Below are 21,713 nucleotides of genomic sequence, written 5' to 3'. Positions count from 1 at the left end.
TGGTGCTGCGTCTTTGGAAAACAATCTGGGGGTTCCTCAACTACTGTACAGTTACCGCAGGACCCCACAATTCCGCGAGATCTGTGCCCAGGGGGTCAGAAACCGAGGTCTGTGCAAAAACCACAGCCATGTTCCTTCTAAGGGCCCCACACAGAAACCGTGTCCACGGACCGTGAATGGACACAGGGAACGCGGTGTTTCCACACAATGGATTCCGATTCAACAACCTGCAGGGACAGAGAGCGGACACATGCGAGTATGTGGACGGGGCCTGAAAACACCGCGCTGACAGGACGCCAAAGGGCACAGAGTGATTCCATTCACATGGAATGTCCAGAATAGGCAGATCCATGACAAAAGGTAGATTAGCCACGGCCTTGGGCAGCGAGTGCGCCAGTGCGCGTTGGGGAGGGGATAAGTGATTGCTAACGGGTGTGATTTCTTTTCAGAGGTGGTCAGAATGTTCTGGAACTGGATGGTGCAGCGGCTGCACAGCTCTGAACGTATGAAAAACTACTGACTCGCACACTCCAAAAGGGTCAACGATCTCTGCCAAGTTATTAAAGTGACTTGTGGGTCGTCCTTCCCCAAGCCCCAGGCTAAGCACATCAGGATCCTTTTCTGCAAGGAGCTCCGACCCCAGACACCAAAGCCCGGGACTGGAATGCGGCGCGTGGTCACATCAGGCCGGAAGGCGGACTTATCTGTTCCTCCGGCACACATTCCAGAGGTCTGCTGCTCTACCAGAGCAAGCAGCTTTCCTGAGGCTGCACAGGGCCGGGAGTCCGCGCCAGCAGACTCCGGGAACATCCCATGGCCCTCCGGGGAAATGGAATTATAGGAGCACTTGTTGAAAGCCTACTAAGTGCTGGCCTCAACACAAGCTTCCTATTTAGCCTCAACTGCTCTGGAGTGAGCTGCTGCCGCTACCATTTTGCTGGAGGAAAGGGACACGAGGTGAGACAAAGTCCCCAGTCCCCGGCGGCAAGTGGCAGTTCCCGTTCTTCCTGGTGCTCTCCGGACAGGGCTGTTACCCTTTCAGCTCACAGAGCCGTTCTGTCCTGCTCCTCTCAGAGCTCCCCCCACCCACCCTGACCTTTGCCAAGAATATCCCTGTCCCCTTCCCTTGCCAGTGTGGTTCAGAGACCCCTCTTATCTGTTAGAACTTCTCAGGGCAGAACTTGCAGAAAGGAAGCACCTCTGAGTGGTCTCCTGCAGTCCTGGAACCCGTTACAGGCCACCCAGGCTCGGTGTTGACTCCCGCGCCCCATGGGCAAGTTCCTCCAGAGGGCCTGCCCCCGGGGTGGGGCGGGAAGGTCCTTCTTTCCGGGCTGCTCACCCCCCAGGCCCTGGGAGCTGCGGCTTCACCCTGCCCCAAACAGGGGCCAACAAAACCACGAAGCACTCGTTTTCAAATCACGTATGGCTTCTCTGACCCCATCAAATAACTTTATTCACACAAACGTCCCATAATTTACAAAGCCTCAGTCATTCATACACATTAGGGGGATCCACAGTGTTCAAGGAACTTAAATATAATGTATCATACCAACCCAAGTAAACCAAGTACAAAAAATATTCATATAAAGTTGTTCACACGTAGGTCCTAGATTACCAGCTTCTGTGCAAAAAAAGAAAATAAAGAAAAATAGACTTATTAACTAGTATTTGAAGCTAACTTTGTGCCTGGGTTACCCTGTGCCTCCCTCAAACCCAAGTTGGCCCCCCATGCCTGTTCAGTTGGGGCCCCGAACTCCCCTGCTCTAATGAAAGACGCGCTCAGGGGCAAAGAGTTCTTCAAAATGTTCCTGGACAAACTCCCTCCTGGGAGATGTGGGGCCTCCAGGCAACCAACGGGAGTGGATTCTCCTCTCCATGGTGGCTGGGGGAGCTTACATTATTTGCCAACGGTCCTGTCCCACCTCCTCGCTTCCCCTCTGAGGGCATCTCTCCAGACGGGAGTCCCTGTGCTCCAAGCCCGGCAGGCAGGATCGGAGACGGATCTGGTGTCCAGGAGGCTGTACATCCGCCCAGTGTGGGAGGACAGCCAAGGTGCCTTCTCCAGGCCTCAGCCTCAGGAGATCAGGCTGACAGTTCCCAGGTGACTCCAGGAGCACTGTGATCTGGGGGCCACCATGCGGGCTGAGGGAGAGGAAGGGAGTCGGGGGAAGCAATACCCCGAGCCACCGGTGCTCCCAAATGGGTGAGTATGGGGTGGGGGGGCACAAGGAGGATCGGAGGTGGCAGGTGCCCATGGTGGGCAGGGCCAAGAGCCCAGGCAGCATGGAGCAAGGGGAGGGCAGAGAGTTGGGGGGGGCCCTTCTTAGGGGATGGAGGCCCAACTCCTCTGTTCCAAGTTTCCAAGATACTCTGAGGCTGAAACCCAGACATCCATCCTGCTAAGATCTGTCTTCTAAAAGGTAAACTGCAAAGGCAAAGAAAGAACATTCCTACAATGCCAGCTCTTTACCTTTGCTCAGAAAAAAAGACTCAAGCAAAAATTATCTTATTGCTCCAAACACTGGTTTTCTAGGAGACAGCTGATATGTCAAGGAGCAGAGAACCTTGGAGGGAGGGAATGGTAGAGGCGGGGAATGTCCAGGGGCCGGAAGGCTGCGAGGATGGTGGTGGGGAGTGGTCTTAGCACCGCAGGGTCAGGGGGCAGAGGGGGTGCGGGGCAAGTGCCCCTGCAGGCTCTACCTTCATTCGCTCTGGGACCTCCACTGGCAGTGCCAGAGAGGAGGCCAGGCCCCACCAGGAGCCTGACCTCCACCAGTGTTGGGCACGTTTCTCCTCCAGCTGTAAACAGGGTATTTCTCAAGTAAACATTAAATACACGCCCTCAGAAAGGCAGCCATCGGGGGCAAAGGCCTGCGCCCTTCATCCCTGGTGCCCAGAAAGGAGTCAGATGGAGCCAGCCTTGAATGGAAAGACGGCGGCATCCTCCTGGCTATAGAGGTAAGAGGCAGGGGGCCTGCTGGGTAGTGAGAGGCAGAGAGCGGCAAGCTGGTGGAAAGTGGTTGTTCTGTCCTCCGCTGAAAGCTGCGCTTAGTGTCTCGGTGGTGGCAGGAGCCCTGGGCCTGGCTGCAGCCCTCGGGGAAGGATGGGGCAGGGGGGACACTTCCCTCGAGGCTCTCTGTGGGGGGGAGTGAGAGGTTAGGCGACAGACGGACATAGACGGGGAGGAGGATGCCATGGACTTCTAGCTGAGCTAGCAGGTCTGCTCAAAGGAGGGCAGTGGAATAAGGCACTAGGATCTGTCTTGCTGAGTCCTCTTGCAGGGAGGCTGAGCTCCAGACCCACCAGTCTCAGGCCCAGAACCTCCCCGCTATGGGCTAACCGTTTCACAGATCCAAGGACAAGAGAATGACTGCTATTTCAAGGTTTGGAGACTCCTAGAACTTGCACAGGCCTTACGAACGTGGTGGCACCAAGATGAGGCAGTATGGAGCTGCCGCTGGGCCCTGGGTGCAGAGGATGAAGAGGCAGGAGGCTGACCCACAGCAGGAATAGGGGGAAGGTGGCTGAGAAGCACATGGGAGCTACCCAGGTCCAACCAAGACTAGTCCACTGGCTGGGGGCCGAGCAGGCGTTCACCTTGGGCTGACGTCCTCCTGGCTGGTTGGGCACCCGAGGTTGACAAAGTGGGGGGTGGAGGGGGCCAGAGGGAGAGACAGGCACTTGGGGCTAATGAGCTGGCCATCGTGAGCCAGGGAAGGAGGCCCTGCCACCAAGCAAGGGTCGGCCGGATCCTGCACGATATGGGCTAGCCTTCCCAGGCTGCCTGCCTTGTCCAAAAGGCAGAGACATCCTGTGACCCTTGGGGGCTACACTGATGCCAAGAGAAAAATGAAGGGGGATGGTTGCAGCTCCAAAGCTCCAAAACCTGATCAGATGGAGGTTAGAGACCCAGGGAGGGCAGAGGCAAAGTTAAAGCCAAGGGAAGACCTTGCGAGGCCGGAGCCTTCACAAGTAACTTGAGGACAGGGGCTGCAGCTAGGAACATGGTGGGGGGGGGGGGTGAGGGGACTGGGGGACTGTTTTTCCCATGTGCTGCCCCCAAGGGGAGGGGGGCGGCTCAGGGCGCACTCTAGTGGCCTGAGAAGCTGTAGAGACAGGGATGGAGAGGCGAGAAGGATTCCACAAGGAAGGGCACGCCTCCCACCTGCACCCCTGCTCACCGCAGCCAACGGTCTGCCCAGGAGGAAGCAGCAGCCTCGGGATGTGAGGGGTCTATGAAGAGGCGAGAGAATGCGAGCAAACATGTGGTGAGTTCGCAAGGTTAGGCCGGTGTCGCACTGGTCTCTCCCAAATGCCCAGGGCCAAAGGACTGCTGCTCGGGGCGGGGCGGGGGCGGGGGAGCCCTCCCCTTGATCACACACTAACCTGAATGCCCTCTGACCAATTCCCCTATCGATCCTATGCTGGTTTAGAGAAAATGAAAAACAAACCTAAAAGAATTTCCTTTCCCCTTCCCCAAGACCCTGTTCTGGTTGGTCATCATGGGGGTAATAAAGCCTCTGGAGGAGCCCCAGGAGCTTGCGGGTGAGAGGGACAACACGGGGCCAGCCACCTGCCTCTGCGATGTTGGGGGTGGGGTGGAGTGGGGCAAACCCTCAGGTTCAGAAGCCCGAGACGAGGGAGCGGCATGTGCCTGCTGGAGAGCGTGGGATGACTGCACAGACATCGGTGCTGAAGTCAACAGGGTCATACTGGGGAAGCTTGAGGGTGGCAGGCCACGCATGGGCACCTGACAGCTGCGGGGGTGGGGGGAGTGGCGATGGCAGCAGTGGTGGTGGTGTCCACCCCGTCCTCCCCTCCCTGCTCTTGGTGGGTCCAATCTTGTCCCACCAGACGTGTGCACTGAGGGAGGGCACCTCACAGCGAGTCCCTGGGGGTGACGGAGGTGGCGCTTGATGTTGTTGCCGGCTGGGACACTATGGGCCCACATACAGGGCACACGCTTCACTGCAGGGAGAGGACAGTGGCAGCCAGTTCAGCACACCCTGTTCTTATGGCCAGGTCACAATCGGCTCTCAGAAACTTGGGCAGTCTCTGTGACAACCGGGATGTGTGGCAGGCACACGCGGGAAGGAGACGATCCAGGAGGCAGGAGGTGATGGAAACTGACCTCACAGGAGTGACATATGCTCTCCGAAGACCCAGCCGTGTCCCAGGCAGAGGTTTGGCACAACAGTTTTTTTTTTTTTTTTTCCTGGGGGTCTTCCTTTGGGAGGGGAACCACTAACAGAAAGGTAGACTTGTAGAGCTGGGCTGGGCTGGCGCTCGGCTGCTGGGAAGTGGGGGGATAGTCACCTTTGTCCCCCCCAGCACTCCCAGTTATAAAGGGCAGAAGAGGGAATGGACTCCCACCACTGGAGTCCTGGAGTGGCCCAGGGCTTCCAGCAGCTGAAAGAGAACAAACCCGCAGTTTAGACTTTCTTGAGTCCTCCTGGCCAAACCCTGTCTTCCTCTTCCAGGTGGTTCTTCGCCTTTGACCATTTCTAAGGCCCGAGGGTGGGCCAGGAGCAGCCCACCAGAGTCCGGCAGTGCCCATGTCTGTGGTGGGGGGAGGTGGCCCACAGGCTGCCTTCTGTCTTTGTGTCCCTACCCCCCGGGGCCGGGACCCACCCCGGCTCTCCACGGAGAGGCAGGCCTTCTCTGGGGAAGTGAGGTGTTCTAAGCAGAACGAAAGGATGGGTAAAAACAATGACGACAGGGGGAAAATAAAGGAACAGAACAGAATAGCTCCCTAACCCCTTACAAAAATTAAAAATGACATTTATACATATGCTTTTGTCCATGTTGTTTCTCCACAGCATAGTTTCCTGCTCTTCTGAAGTCTTAATCGTTTAAATTAAAAAAGGGGGGAAAAAAAGACAAAAATAAGATTTTTAAAAATTAAGCAGAACTAAAAGGAGAAGGGAAAACCCAAATAAAAGCTTCACATTGCCGGAGATCCAGCTGTCGGGAGATCACCAACTGACCAAGCCACCACCTGCACCCTCGGCCGTCCTCTGTGGGAGACACGATGACACTGTCCCGAGGATCAACCTGGAAGACAGAAGACAGAAGGCCGGGGATGAGCGGACACTGGGCCGGCGGGCTCGGGGCACCTTCCGCCTCCGGACATCTGACTTTGGTGCCAGCACCCAACCCCAAGAGGTTTCTAAATATTACAGGGACTGGATCTAGCTTTGCTACAAGAACCCTGTCGTCGATACACATTATCCTCCTTTGTCACAAAGGGAAACTGAGGCATGGGTTAATAAGGCACATGACTAATATTGCACTGACGAAGCAGAAGACCCTGGCTGGGAACCCAGGCTTGCCGGCTACAGTTGCCAATCCCACCGTGACCTCCATCCCTGTGCTATCAGGACAAGATGCCCAAGGACCCTAGCCATCGGGTCCCTCCAGACCCTGGCCCAAGTCCCTCCTTGTCCTCTCGGACTAACTGTGCTGTACCGAAGCTTCATGCGCATGCTCTCGGGTTTATCCTATTTCACAGAGAACTAAGGCTCAGCCCCCCAAGAACCTGTCCCAGCTAGCCAAAGCTCTCAGGTCTTAGGAGGGACCAGAATCCCATAGCTGAACTGGGGTGACTCAGAGCTAGGGTTAAGAATGAGGTTCTTAACTTGACCACAGGCAAATTTAAGCCCTCTTTAGTCTTGTCACCTGCACCAAATCACGTTATTATGAGGACCATATGAACTAAGACATGTAGCCTGAGACAGCGCCTGCCCCTATCATGATTAGCTACTGTTTAGAACTGCCATGGAACCAGGCTTCAGGAATAGGCCCTGCCACCAGCCTTTCAGGGACCCTTTTTAGTGGACGCCTAGAACACAAGAGCCTACAGCGAACAGCCTTGGGCCGGCACCTGTTGCCAGCCCGCTGTCCCAGTCAGAGTCGCCTGATCAGGGCTGAGCAGGGCCCCAGCCCAGGCAGCAGGGCTCCCTCTGCACGGCACAGGGACTCACCCTGGGGTTCCAGTGTGCCTGCTCTCACCCTGACATCAGGGTGAGACATCAAGCATCACTTGAGTCTTTCATAGCGCGCTTGAAATCCCTCCATATTGGCCCTCGCCTCCCACACTGGCTTCATTCCTGTATAAGCTCCGTGCAGCCTGAGGAGCCGGGCCCTCCCCACCCCACTGTCACTTGTCCCCTGTGCAGTGTGATCACCTGGACCCACCGCGCTCAGGTCCCCAGGAGATGCCCGTCTGGTCCTCACGGAAGGCAGTGCGGTCTAGCAACTGGAGATAGCCTGTCTCCTTCTGTGGGAAATGGTCGGCTCTCCTACGAGGTCTGACTGGAGTAAAGACTGTGAAGTACCTGGCCCCCAGCAGGAACTGACTGACTCCATGAACCCACCCTGTCCTTGTCCCCACCCACGGGACCACCCTAATTGCTGCTAGCTGGGGGAGGGGCATGGAAGGGATGCACACCCTGCCAGGGATGTGGACCAGTGCCTTCCAGAGAGCAATCAGAGTCTCAGGTGTGTGCAGACCTCTACACCCTAAACTTCTTCCAGAAACCTAGACTGACAAATGGAGAGGACTTTACAAAGAAAGATGCTCGCTGAAGCTATGATCTACATTATGAGGCAACAACCCACAAACCCAAAAAGAAAAGATTTAAGCAGATGATCCATCTACTCTGTGGAGTATTAGAGAGGCAATGAGACGGCAGGTTACAGCAGAAGCGCTTCGTGGGATCAAAGAGAAATAAGCAGGCTACAATGTCCTGCAGCATACAGTAGAAGCAGAACCCTTAGTGAACAAAAACCTCCACATTCAGGAAAATCTGTCAAGAAATACATCAAAACGTTGTACTTGTTGTGGGTGTATTTTCTCCTTCGCCTGCTTAATACTGAGAACACATCACGTTTTCATGCTTTAGAGCGGGAAAATGGGCGTACTTGAAGGGACAAGAAAAGCTCGTAGCCCCAAAGAAAGGTCCCTGGAGAAGCAGTCCAAGAGACCAGACTCAGGCTCTTTTCTGGGCTCCTCCACACACACTGGATAGATAGCAGAGAATTTTCCACAGCTGTCAGGTGACATCAGACTGTGCAGTTCCCTCCTCCAGCGCAAGGTGAGGGAGGGGGCACCCAGTCTGCGTAGCGGGAGTGGAGTGGGGGTGAATCATAAAGGTGCTGGAAAAGTACCTGATCTGCAAGAAAATACTGGCTTTCTCAGCCTCAGTCTTTCCCTCTGTTGCTTCTGTTTCCCTGCCTGTGAAGTCCCCTCCTTCAACAACAAAAAAGTCATTGGTGGTTCTTGTATCCTGGTTTCTGATTTGGTAAAATGAAGTCACCAGAAGCACATCCTGGGATGACCTAGAAGCCAACTGGCTTTGCTCCGCACGCCCATGACCTTCTCCCCGTGCTGTCAAGACAAAGCAGAACACCCAGCAGCCAGGGGGAGGGAGGGCTTGCGGGGAACTTCACCATCCAAGATACTCCACGTCCTTGTGAAACAGGACAAGAAAAGCCCAGGAAACTGGAGGCTAATGTGTGATCTGCTAAGATTATCTCTGGGACGAGTTATGACCTTTCCAACACTGCTTTCCTCCCTCCCTTGGCAGGACCCAAGCTGAGGACACCCCGTTCAAGGGGACGCCCGTCAGCAGGAAGGTGGCCCGTGCAGAAAAGCAGCAGCGAAGGCGGCCGAGAGATGCAGAAGCTGGACGTCCCTCTTCACATAATTAACTAGGAGAACAGAGTGTGCCCGCAGAAGGTCAAAGCAACGGCACAGCTCCCCATGAGAGCTCCCGCGACACCAGCGTATAATGACCGCTGTACTCACTGGGTCCCTTGCCAGGAAGCCAGGCTGACATTTCCCACAGGCTCCTCCACCCTCCCCTTGTTTGGGCACCGGGTCCTGCCCTCCTGGGAGGATGCCTCAGGATGGCCTACAGGTCTGGGTCTGCTTCCTTCTTGGGGGCAGGGACAAGGAACGTTAAGAGTGCTCTCTTTCAGGGAGCGGACCCTGGCTTCGGGTTCCTCTCCTGTCTCCCATTACAGAAGGTCCACCCGGCCCAGGGAGCCAATGGCGGCAGGTGTACGGGAAGACAAGCTTCGCAGTTATGAGCAGGAAGGGCTCAGAGCACCTGCTTCAGGGTTAGAGCAGCAGCAGACCATCCCAGGCACGTGCTGGGGCAGTAAATGGAGTAAGGGCTCAGCCCAGGGTTGGGGTGGGGGGAGGGGACCCCTCCGACTTCATTCTAGGAGATGTCACACCCCGACTCCCCGCCTGCCCAGTGACCAGCATGGACCAGGGCCTGACTTGTCCCTTCCAGTGGGACCTGTACCTCTGACTGCAGAACCCGGTGCAGAGGCCGAGCCATGCTGCTGGGCAGAATGAAAAGTGGTGTGTGATTCACCTCCACGCGATGTCCTCAGCACGCCCCATCTTTCGCCTTCCTGATCATCTCATTTTGTGAGGCTGACTGCCCCATTTTAACAAGGGGACAGGCCCAGAGAGACGGAGCGGCTCAGCCCACACCACAACGCCACTAAGCCACTGGCCAGGGGTTCCCCCACCGCAGGCATTTGCCACGGTCCTGAGCGGAGAGGGGCCAGGGATCCCGAAGTGTTGGCAAATCCTTCCCCTTCTTTCAACTCCCAGACAAAGCTCCCTCAGCACGCCCGACCTTATTTCTCTGTAATTACTGTCCCAGCGATCGCTCACCCAGCATCGAACGTTCCAAGGGCTTTGTAGGGAACAATCCATTAAGGCAAACTTCAGCTCTTCCAAGCTGCTTCCCACTCACTATGTCCCTGCACAGAGCCCGCGTTTTCCAGCTACGGCCTTGTCTCACCCCACAACCCGATGAGGTAGGCGCTGCCATCACCCAGTTCCAGAGCAGCTCGGAGAGAAGGGCTGCACGGCTAATAGGTGGGACAGAAAAGGGTCTGGGCCTGGGTTAGTCTCACCTCACACCTCCTGCTTTTAGCATCTAACTGTCCTGGGAAATCCCTTCCTGGAGAGACAAGAGCTTAAGTGGAGTTTAAAACCCATTTAATCCCTTCATTTATAAACACAGAAAAGGGTTCATGGAGGGCTTGGCTTAGGTACCTCCCCGCACAAGGCTGGTGGAGCCCCCAGGCAGTGAGCAGCCTTCTAGCAAGTTCTTCTGCCAACTAAGCAGTTGTCTGGTCCTATCGAGGAGACGGGGGAACCAAAGTGCTCCCATGAATGCCACCAGCAGTTTGCAAAAGGGAAGTGGGGGAGGGGGTGGGGAGTGAGGACGAAGTGGGGGGATGGATGCCCCCCCCACCTCCTCCCTGAACCCCCAGCCCACAGAGACGGAAATCTGCAGGGGAGAGAAGGCTATCCTTCTCTAGAAGTGCGGCCCTCCTACTTCACTGTTGTTAAAATGTCGTTTTTAGATGAAACTAAATGGGAATGGTTTGGCGCCCCCCGTCTCCTACTCCGCCTCCTACTGTCAAATGGTACCATCCTTCCAACTGTGTAGGGCCGGCAGCCGCAGGACGTGATAATCTCTGGGAGCCACGACTGCATTTCCACTGAGCGTCTTCATCCATGTGCTCTAGCGGGGCAACAGCACATGCTGTGATAGACGGTTCTGGGTTCAAATCCTGCCTCTGCCACTTACTGGCCGCTTATACCTGAACCTCCCTTTCCTTGCTAGCAAAGTGGGGATGCTGCCCTACCCTTTTAGGGGCTGCTATGAGGATTTAAGTAAGCTGCCTACCCCAGCACCTGGTACACAGCACTACGATCCGTACAGTCTACCATGTTGTTCACTGTGTTAATAGTCACTTCGGTTCTCAGACTGATCTGTACAACTTATCTGGAGATGAGGCTTAATTCAGGAACTTTCTGTCCTTTATCTGCAGTATGGACATGCAGGAGGAAGGCAGTGGAGGTGGTAGTGGAGGGGAGGGGAGCTCTCCCAATATGCCCTCTGAAAGGGAGCCTTCCTCACACCATTGCTGTCATGCCTCAAGGACAGCCAGCTGGTGGCACAGGTATCCTCAGCACCTTTCAACCTGCTCAGACCTAAGGATGGATTTTTAAAGCCCATGAGCCTCGAGATCTACAATATGACCTAGATGTCTGCGAGGATCTATTTTCCGTGATAGTGTACAAAAACGTCACAGCTACCCACTGAAAGGCTGTGCCAGACCAGCAGGTGGCCACTGGCACATATCAGGAGGGCTCCCAGGGTCCAGGGTCCCACCAGGGTCCAGGGTGGCAAAGAGCACCTGAGCTCATGCCACCTGCTGGGGAGGCAGGCAGCAACCGTAAGCACATGTGACGCATACACTCTCAACACGCGGCAAAGTGCAAAAAGGTTCAATGACTCGTCAATGCTTAACTGGGATTCAAACCTCAAGTCCTGTCTTCTCTTTCGCTCTCATCTCATCAACAGAAAAGGAAGGCATCCGGCTGGCATGCTCACAGATTACAGTATAAACTCAAACTGTGGTATTCCTGGGTGGGGGAGCCAAGAACTCACTCTTAAAGTAAGTCGTCTGTGCACCCCCGGTGGAGGTATTATTCCTGCAGTTAAGGCTACTTGACATGTCAGACACCATGTGAGGCTTCACGAGCAATGCTTACTTGGCCCAAACAAAGGAGCATGGAGGAATGATCTCCATTTCACAGATGGGCAAACCCAGGCTCAAGTATACATCGTCTGCATATCACACTGTGATATGCAGGCACAGAGAGGCAAGGCAATGTCAGGGTCAAAGAGGGCAGGCCCCTCGTAAGTAGGGTTTGCTTCAAAAAGAGTCATTCCTCGCTCGCTTAATACACCAAAACAGCTTTTCACACTGAAACAATGACCTGCCAGGCCTGGGGGTTCAGCGGCCCCGGCAGTACTGTTCATTCCCATCTGTCAGAGGGACAGAGGCCAGTGAGCCAAAGCTAGGGACCACCGTGCCACAAGCGGCCCACAGCATGGCTCATGGGGGTCAGGGTTAAAAGACCTGGGGGTGGACGTGCTGGATGGGGTGGCCATGCTGTCCGTCCTTGGGTCTACAGACGGTAAAAGGGAATAGGAGTCTGGGCAAAGCACCCCCAACAGGGGTTCTACAGCCGCCACGATGCTCTGGAAGGCCAGGGACATCCTTTGCGACTGGCTCTGAGCCTTGAGGAGGCCAAAGGCAGGCAGAAATTTGGGGAGCAGGTCCTGAACGTGGGGAGAATGTCACCCACAGAGCGTCGGGTTACAGAGATATCCCAGCTCTCCCCGTTACTAATCGAGGTCCCCGATCCTCAGCTTTCTCAGCTGACAAGGTGGCCAGGTCCGCCATGCAGGGTGTGACGTCCAGTGACATTTTCTGTCCTGGGCACATTGAGGTATACAGGAAGCAGTTAACACGTGGTGATGGCAGCTTTCGATCATACCCCAACCCTAAACCTCACCACCTCACTGGCCGGCCCACACAAAAATTCCAGATGAGACGACTTGGCGTCAGGCCAGCCTCCTTTCTGCTTTGGGCCTCAGCAAGTGCTGGTCCAGCTGTAACCTCCCCGGCGCCCTCCATGTGCCTTCTCCCCAGGGCCCCAGTCCCTGCACCCCAGCGAAGAGAATGACCGCAGACCCCCATGAGCCATGCCCTCGCCCCACCCCTAACCCCAAAAGGACTGGACAGCCTGTGCTTCTCTCGAGCCTCTCAGGTTGCCAAGCGCACGAGTCAAACGCTGGCGGACTGACAGGAACCGGGAGCTAGCAGGTGGCAATAGAAGAATTAATTTACGAACTTCACGGAATCATTCAGCATGACAGGATCTTAACTCAAAAGTCTGGTTATAAAATCCCTGCCTAGAGTCGAGTTCCCACTGAACACCACCAAGGCCAGGTGGAGAGAGAGATGCTCACCCTCCCCTCAGAAAACTGGGCCACTCGTCCAGGCTCCAGCAGGTGGCAGGGAGGAGTAGGGAAGGGCTAGGAGGCGGCTGGTACTCATTTCGTACCTGGCCACACCCTGCAGGCTACCCCCCACCTCCCAATGAGGCACAGGACGAAGGGTTTCCCTAACCTGCTACAGGAGCAGGAGGCTCTAGGGCCAATGCGGGCTCTGTCTGCCACTCTTCTCACTGCCTTTCAAAGGGGACAAAAATAAGGCCTTCTGTTCAATCTGGAGACGGAAGCCTGAAATCCAGGGGTAGTGGCCAGCAGGAGCCAGCCTGGGTTCAGTGTGTCCCCCCGGGCAGGCCAGCCACAGGAGGAGGTAGATGAGAACGGTGCCCTCGAGACCAGAAGCCTTGGCTCTGGCCTCAACTCTGTGGTCTTCTCCAGATTGTCAAGACCCATATGGCCTCCTTCCAGGACCCACCCCCTGCAAAACGCAATGATGCCCACCACCACTCCGTAGCCGACCGGTGACACAGCAGGTGGGATGGGCTCTGCACCCCATGCCTGAAGCCCACGGGTCACGGAAACCAGTGGTGGGGGTGGGGGAAAGGGGCAGGGCAATCCCCCTGCAGAGAAACTGAACAACAGCTGTGGAAAAGCTGGGGGCCCACCCTCGTCTCAGAGGCCACCCCTCCCATCCTCCACATCCTCTTCGCCCACTTCTGCATGTCCAGAAGGGGCAGCCCCGTGAACTCTGAAAGGCAGACTGTCGCCCAGGCTGGAAGAGTACAGATGCCACCAGAAGAATTCACCCCTGTGCAGCGACCTACTAAAGAGACTCTGAAGTAAAAGTGCAGAAAAATGAAGGACCCAGCCTAGTGCTGGGGACCCCAGTTACCAGTCCCACCTAGGGCTCTCCCTGCTCTCTGCTGGGGACCCCATCTCTTCCTGTGCCACTGATGGGGGCTTGGGACCAGGGCAGGGGTTCTCCATCTGGGGTCCTTCAAACTCCCAAGGAGACACAGGGTCTCCAAACGCCCGGAAGGCATAGATGAAGTATCACGGGGCGTGTCAGTTGTATGCCTTTCTCTGGAGGGACAGCCCTGACCCCTGGCATGAGGAACCTAAGTAAGAATCACGAGCACCTCGGCAGGTTCCTACCTATCAAAGCAAAGACTAACCAGAAAGCAACACGGGAGGGCTACGAGGGGGGTTCTCCCTGGCACAGTGGAGCAGGACAAGCTGGGTGGGGGGAAGCAGGAGGCAGCTGATGGCACCAGAGCCCTGCCTACCAGTGCAATGGGCTGGGGGGGGGGGGTCCCCTCTCCTTACAGATTTTCAAGGCAAACCTGAGACTCTGCAAGCAGACAGAGGCCCTGGAGAGGTTACAGGCTCCCGCCGAGTCAGCAGAGCTAGATCGGTGGCCCACTCAGCACCATGCGGCCACACGCTCTCTTGCTGCCACAGCTGGCAGGCCGGCTGGACAGCGGGCCCTGGGCTCCTGTGAACAAGGGGAGCGCACCGAGCTTAAAGGCAAGATGGCGTGTGCTGCTGCCAACAGATGCCAGCCTCCTCTCCGGCTCATCAGGGAGCGGGGCCAGGGCAGGGAGCGCCCCCACAGGAGACGTGGCAGCCCGTTACCATGGAAGCTTGCAGACTCTGAGACTTGGTCACATTATAGCGGTGCTCATGTTGTCACCGTGGTGGGCTGGCCCAATACTGTTTTAAACCTCCTGATTTCTCAAAGCGAGCTGCCCCAAATGCTGCTATTCAAAAGCTGGCCAAATGCACAAAAGGAGAATGGCTGGGGCGCCTGGCTGGCTTGGTCAGTGGAGCGTGTGACTCCTGTTCTGTGGGTTGTGAACGCGAGCCTCATGGTGGGTGGAGGGATTACTTAAAACTAAAATCTTTAAAAAACAAACGCCAAAACAAAGGAAGAGCTGCTGGCAAGACCTAAGAGTCTGAGATCGGGAGTGCTCTCTGGTGACCAGCAAGCCACAGGGCTACACCCCAAGTCATCCCACCGGGGTTGGAGGATGGAGACCCATTTAAAAGCCGGTGTCTCAGGCCTTGGGAAGTCATGTCTGGGGGCCCCCAGGGAGCTGGGACGCACCTGAGCGGGTAAACAGGCACTGGCTGGCACTCCAGACAAACGAAGGGGGAACTTTCTATCTGTAGAAAGAGCCCTGGTAATTGGCAGTTGGCTACAGAGACACCCTAACTAATTCCCTTCCTCAACTTATTAAGTGTGGGGACGAAACGAGAGCTGCCAACTGCCTCGACTGGTCCCCAAAGAGACTGAGGTTCAGCTGCGGCTGCTGTGATTAGCAAAGGGCTCTGGGGAGCGGCTGGGCTCCTGGGAGAACCCTCCTCCCCCGCCCTTTGCCAGGAGCATGCCTAAGGTGTTGTCACAGCTGAAGGGGAGAGGTCGCTCTTCAATATGGTGACAGGACGGTCTGTGGTTAGAAAAGGCAAGACTCAAACAAGGTCATGCCCAGAGTGGTCTGAGCAAGAGGGGACCATATGGATTTCTGGTTACAGCAACCAGACCGAAGCTCAATGTGCCAGGGGAACTCGTAGGGATGGGAGGGGGCGCATGGCGAAGGGGCCTGGAGCTCTCTTAGGGAAAAGAAGAGCACTGCAGATTGCTAGTGAAAATGAATGAGCCTGTAGGGATTCGGAAAAAACAAACAGGCCGCACAGAGACAACGCATGGAGCTGCCCCGAGGTCTTGCTGTGTGCGTGGAGTGGCAGTGGGTACTTCCTACTTCGTGTGCCTTTGGTCTTTGCAGCTGTGGACAGCAAACACCAGTGTTAAACAGCATCATTTGGAGGACAGGAAATGGGGACCCAGAGAAGTTAGAGGAGACTTGCTCAAAGTCATCCAGCTGGGCAGTGGGAGAGCTACAATGTAAACCTAGATTTACCAACATCCCGGGTTTCGATGCCAGTCCCTTACTGACACCAACGTGGAAGCACAGGGCTCCCAATGGCCGTATCAGCCTCTGCCCGGTCTCTCCTCACTCAGGAGGGTGCCCGTGCTGCCTTGCATCTTCTGAAGGCCAGCCCTGTCAGGTGTCGCTTCTCCGCCCTCCCTCGGGGAGCTGACGGTTCTCGCCTCACCATGACCTACTCATCTGCCAGAAAGAACAGCCTTGTGCACCACTATCACCCGCATCCACTTTCCCCCCCCCAGGGTGAAGGTCACCCTCCTTAGGCTGACATTCAAGGCTCTGGGCAACTTAGCACTCTTTCACTCTCCCCCTTTACCTCTGTGTCAGCCAACCCGAAGATCTGCTCTTGACACAAATTCTCAATGTTCTCACGGTGTCCCTTGCTTACAGCACCCTGGCCTGCCCTCCTTTCTTCCAGGGCTATCTTAAGCCACAGGTCCTACTTGTTGCCATTACCGATTTCTTCAACCAAAAGCCAGCGTTCCCTCCACAAATCTCCTGGGAGCACCGCGCATGGTGCCGCTCACTACACGTGTGTGCGTGGGACCTGTCCTCAGAAGGTGATGGCAGAGCAGTAGAGCTGGCCCTTGTTGGCCATGTGGCCAGGGGGGCACATCACTTACTGTCTTCAGAGTGGGAAGGACATCCTACCCAGGACCCACGTGAGGATGGGATGAGATAAGAAACAGAACAGGAGATTATGAAATCTGGCACGGGGTATGCGCTCAGTAAGTCAGAAACTGAGAGAAGTCCCCTGACCCCGACCCTCATGCCTTAGGATGCTAAAGACTCAGGCTGCCCCAGGCCTGTTCCACACTGAAACAAATACAGCAACTGTAAGCCCACCAGCAAACTGCACAAGCTCCCAGTAAGCACTCGTAAATGAGTATATTTTAGTATATGTGCTGCCGAAGCGAGCACTCGTAAATGAGTATAAAACACACATCTCCTCTCCAGGGAACGAGATGTGGCAAACAGGTAGGGCCAACTTCTACCCCACGCCCTACATGTAGTTCAAACCAAGGTGTCCAAGGATGGCTGCAGGACTGACCCTAAAGCCCCCTTCCCCTAGCCTCATGTCAAGTTCAGGCTGTGGGGTCGCCCCTTAGCTCTTGCACTTTAAGTGCCCAAAGGCAAATGACCACAGAGCTACCCGCACCTCTCCCTCTTCTCCTTTCCTTACCCCAAAATAGAAACTATCTGCCAATTCACAAATTAAAGCGGCTCTCAAAGTCAATTTTATAGCCAGCAATCATGGTCCCGCTATTATATAACCATGGTGGGGGGGACAGGAGAGCGATGCGGGCGCTAGAAAGCTGCTGTCTGGCAGAGCCACCAGCCTGCCCATGTGACGGGACACTGCACAGGTTTTCAGCTCAGAAAAGCAAAAGTAAATACAAAAAAAACAAACAAAAAAACAATGAAACGTTATGTTTTGGGGACATAATTATAGCAGGGTGCATATGCAAACACAGAGAAGAGCCAGACACATCAGTCACCTAATGAGAAGCTGATTACGAAGGAAAGAACAAAACCCAGCAAGGCACAGCCGTCAGATGAAAGCTGTGAAGGCAGCCCTGGGTCTAAGGAGAGTACTTGGGGCTCATGAAGGTATCCTAGACTGAGTTCCAAATTTGGGATCCAGCGGCACCCCAAAAAGACCCAGATAATTACTTACCAAGTGCCCATCTAGAGAGAGGATAGGATGATGGCCAAACATCCAGGATTCATCTGTGTACTTTCCACTCCTGCCAAAGCCCCTCTTCTGCAGTGTTCACAGTCTTGTAAATAGCTCTGCCTCCCAGGGCAGTGATTCGTGGAGCCACCCTGCCTTCATCCCCCTCACTCCAGCCACCTGCAGTCCTCCAGCAATCTCCAAAGGCACCTTAAATTCACTCTGCCCCTCCCTGTGCACCCCTCGCTCTAACCCAGGGAATTCGACTTCCTAGCTGGGCCCCCGGGGTCCATGCTTGCCCTCTCCAATTCCAGCAGCAGAGCCAGAGTGCTCGCATAAACACAAAACAAAAAAACAATGGGGGCAGCGGATCCCTGACTCACCACCACCCCCAACACTGGGCACATCAGGCTTGTCTCCTCCCAGGCTCTCCCACCTTGCCCCTACCTGTTCACTGTTCCACTGCCTGGTAGACATCTCATTTTTCAGGTCTCAGGTTCAAAAGCACTTCTCCTCCGGCCATGGGGAGGGTCTGCTATTTCCTTTACCCATACAGGCATGAAATTTACCTATAGTTTTTCCCTTCGGACCGCTCTCTCCAACTGAGGTTTAAGGGCCCAGAGGGTGGGGACAAGGTCTGAGCTGTCCCCGACGTACTATAAGCACGTACCAGTGCCTGCACCGTACATAAGCTACCAAAAACATGAATGGGTCCCTCTGGGGTGTGTGTTTTCTATCTTGATGGGGTGGGTGGGAAGCATTCGGAGACTACTTCGAGCTCTGTCACCAGGTGGCCAAGAACTAGTATGAAAAGTATGAAAAGACGGTAGAACCCTAGGATGCACATCTAGCATCCCCATGCTGGCTTTACATCCATTTTCCACTGAATCCACAGGAAAATCCTATGGTGTAAATGTCATTAGTAACCTGCTTTATAAATGAGGACTCGAAGGCTCAGAGAAGATGCCTGGTTTAACTGTATCGAGGTCAGGGATTACCTCCGTCTCCATGGCCCAAGCTGGGCACAGAACATGTGCTTACCGCATGTCGGGAAAATGAACAAGTGAAGATTTCTAGACAGGATTCAAAGCCATGTCTGAGACTCCACTTAGAGACCTAAGCCAGACCTGTGCATCTTGTTGCTTCCCCATCCCCTATGCCCAGCTGCCTCTCAAGTTCCCCTTTCTTGAAGGGTGATCTCACGTCCTACCACACAGACCCCACAGGGCCTGTATTCCCCTGAGGGTCCTCTGCTGGAGATCATCCCAAGATGCTCATTGTTATTATGGCTCAGAAGTCTAGTCTCTCAGGGCCAGGGAAGCTCATGGAGAAATTTATTTTCTTTCTCTTCCCAGGAGCAGGGGGCTGCTGCAGGACTCACCTCACGCTAAGGACACAGGCACTGAGGGAGAAATCAAGCAAGAATCAGGAGTCCCAACTCCTAGAAACTCATCCATGGTGCAACCTACGAACACAACTGGGATGGGGGAGCAGGCAGAGAAGGGCTGAGAGTGGTCCTTTAGGTGCCCTGGCTTTCTAGACAAGGAAACCACAGCCCACAGAGAAGTGACTTGCTCAGTGCTAGGTAATTTGGAAGGCAGTGATAGGATCAGGACTTGAGGCCCTTCTTCCTAGCTTTTTTTTTTTTTTTTTTTTAAATTGTATTTATTTGATTAGACAGAGATCACAAATAGGCAGAGAGGCAGGCAGAGAGAGAGGGAGGCAGGCTCCCTGCCAAGCAGAGAGCCCGATGCAGGGCTCGATCCCAGGACCCTAGGATCATGACCTGAGCCGAAGGCAGAGGCTTAACCCACTGAGCCACCCAGGCGACCCCTCCTTTTCCTAGCTCTTACATAAAGTGGACCAGAAATATGCGTTCTGACAAGTTCCCCAGTGACGCTGCCTGTCTGGGGACTACACTCGAAGAAGGTTGGTCATGGACACGGTGTGTGCTGGTGAGCTAGTGAGGGGCAGGGAGGAGCGTGGCGGTAGCTTGTCAACATCTTCAAGGTTGCAGGGTAGAATCGTGATCTGCCAAGTAGGAAACATCTTACTCGTGATATCCTCCGTCCCTCCCACTGACAGAGAGGAAGCCATCTTTTGAATTCTGGTTAAACTTGGCCCAGGCCACATCATCAGGCTGTCGATCCCGAATGCTCACATCTAAGTCTGCCTAACCGTGAGCTCATGCCCAACTCAGTGACACTCTATGAGCAGGTGGGAAACCAGAGTTCCAGAACAGCTGTCCCACAGCAAGAGGGCTCCCAGACACCAGGCTGGAGGGACAGGCTCTCCAAGGGCTCTTGGGGCTACACCTGCTTGGTGCGCTCAGGGCAGGGGAGGGAGAAGCTCTGGATCACATCGGCGGTGACATCTGGATTTCAGTTTAGGCAACGGACTTAAACTCCCAAATAGTTTTTTCTAGAAGGTAAGAGTCACTGTGTTGTTTGTCTGGGGTGTGGTATACTCACACTCATTTCTGCTGCCCCATGCAAACCAAGGGTTCCTTCCAAACATTCATCAAATCCAAGTATGCAATCTGGTTACTAACAACAAATGAGTCTTTACTTGTGACTTCCAGTTCTCCTTATGTCTGGACAAGGCTGGGCTGGGCCAGTAAGGCCCATGCCCTCTGCCAAGATCTGACTGCACTGTACTTTCACAGCCCATGCCTCAGACATGCCCCAGACCAGAGCCTTCTGGAAGGAAGGACATGTCTTAGGCATGTCTGAAAAGAGCAGAAAGGCAAAAAACAAAAGGGTGCTGTCCATGACATGGAAAGATTTCCTTTTTCCAAATGGACGGAAGTAAACGAAGAGCGAGTCACCTGGCTCACACCATATCTGTGACTTTCCCATTGGAACGGGCTAATACTAAAATCCACCACCATACACGGAAGCTGACCGGCCTTCCATCACAGCCGTGGAGCCAGGCCTCAGAATGATGAAGAGCCAAGGTTCCCCTTCATGAGACTATTGCCCGGGGCCCCATATCCAGCTCCTTTTTGCATCCTGGAAAAACAGAAGCATTTTCACCTTCCTCCCCATGCCCTGTGGTGTGTCTGGGTGGCTCTAATCCTGCCCCCCGAGGCCCTAAATAGCATTTTCTTTTACAAAGAAACAAAACACAGAAATCTGACCTGCGTATGATGCAGACTGAGTTACAGCTTTCCCTTGGCACCTCTAACTGAAAGTGAAATTCCTTTAAAGTTGGGAAATTCATTGCAGTATTTTATGGTATTGATTTATTTTAAACTTGGCTGGCAGTTTTAAGGCCTGCCAAGCTTCTGAATCCGAGAGATGCTGGAGGAGGTCTCCCTTTCCTCGGGTTCTGTAATACCAAAGAGGACTCACTAGTGGCAAGGAGGGGCTAGGAGCTTGTATGCCGCTGCCCTGGTTTATCAAGACGGAACTGTGGGCTTTCTCCCCACGCCTGGGGTCTAGGAGGCATCTCTGGTTGGGATTTCATAACTAGAACAGTACCCTCTCCCCTGGCCAGCTGGGTCTTGTACCCAAAAAAGCCTCAGGTCGCGAAAGGTCAGTTTCTGGAGAGCCCTAAGCTGTGACCTGTTTGTTTATGACCTGGTTTACAAGGTGCCTCTAAAGTGACCTTCAAGAACCAGCCCAAGGTGCCACCTCCTCCAGGAAGCTTTTCATCCACTCCCTCCAGGCTTCCTGGATCTCTCCTGAGCCGCAGCTACTGTCATCTCCCCATTGCTACACAGTGAACTCCTAGAGGACAGCACTGGGGGTCTCCACTGTCAATACCACCCCTGGGCCAGTGCCTGCATTTACCAGGAGGGCTCTTGCTCACCAAACAAATGCGACTTGGCCCAGCATCTTTGAACACAGGGCTGTGGGCAGCCACATCAGTGATGGAGCACCAAGGACAGACCCCCTGCTTTAGTCCACACTTCATAAATGAACTGGGAGACTTGTTGGGGAGAAATCTGGCAGCGACTGCTATTCTGCTTTGGGTCCTCAAGTCTCAAGAAGCCCCAGCTATGTTCACTGGGAAGGGGCTTCTGCCAGGATCCCTGGCAAGGGGAACAGAGACAGTAGGCTGCCTTTGGGTCACACCAGAGCCTTTTCCCTGGCCTGGTGCCACAGACTGCTGTCAGCACTCCCTCCTGCCTGTGTTCTCTCAGCGGCCATCATGTGCAGCGGGCTTCTGGCCTCCCACCTTCCGACCTTTGCATAATTTTGACTTCTGCTGCCCTGTGGCTTCTGCCTATCAGGGCCTGACCCC

General features: G+C 54.8%; 1 protein-coding gene across 2 annotated transcripts in view; it reads right to left on the bottom strand.

The window, feature by feature from the left end:
* Positions 1-1,408: 1,408 nt before the first annotated feature.
* Positions 1,409-21,713, bottom strand: part of STK35 (serine/threonine kinase 35) — a 42,494-nt gene continuing 22,189 nt past the window's right edge. For both annotated transcript variants that reach the window (XM_032351218.1, XM_032351219.1), the window contains exon 4: positions 1,409-6,054. The gene's annotated coding sequence lies outside the window, so the exon portion shown is untranslated. The remainder of the gene's footprint in view (positions 6,055-21,713) is intronic.

The sequence above is a fragment of the Mustela erminea genome, chromosome 7 (assembly GCF_009829155.1).
Source record: "Mustela erminea isolate mMusErm1 chromosome 7, mMusErm1.Pri, whole genome shotgun sequence".
Lineage (NCBI taxonomy): Eukaryota > Metazoa > Chordata > Mammalia > Carnivora > Mustelidae > Mustela > Mustela erminea.
Note: the sequence above shows the minus strand (reverse complement) of the source record. Positions and strands in the feature narration are given on the sequence as shown.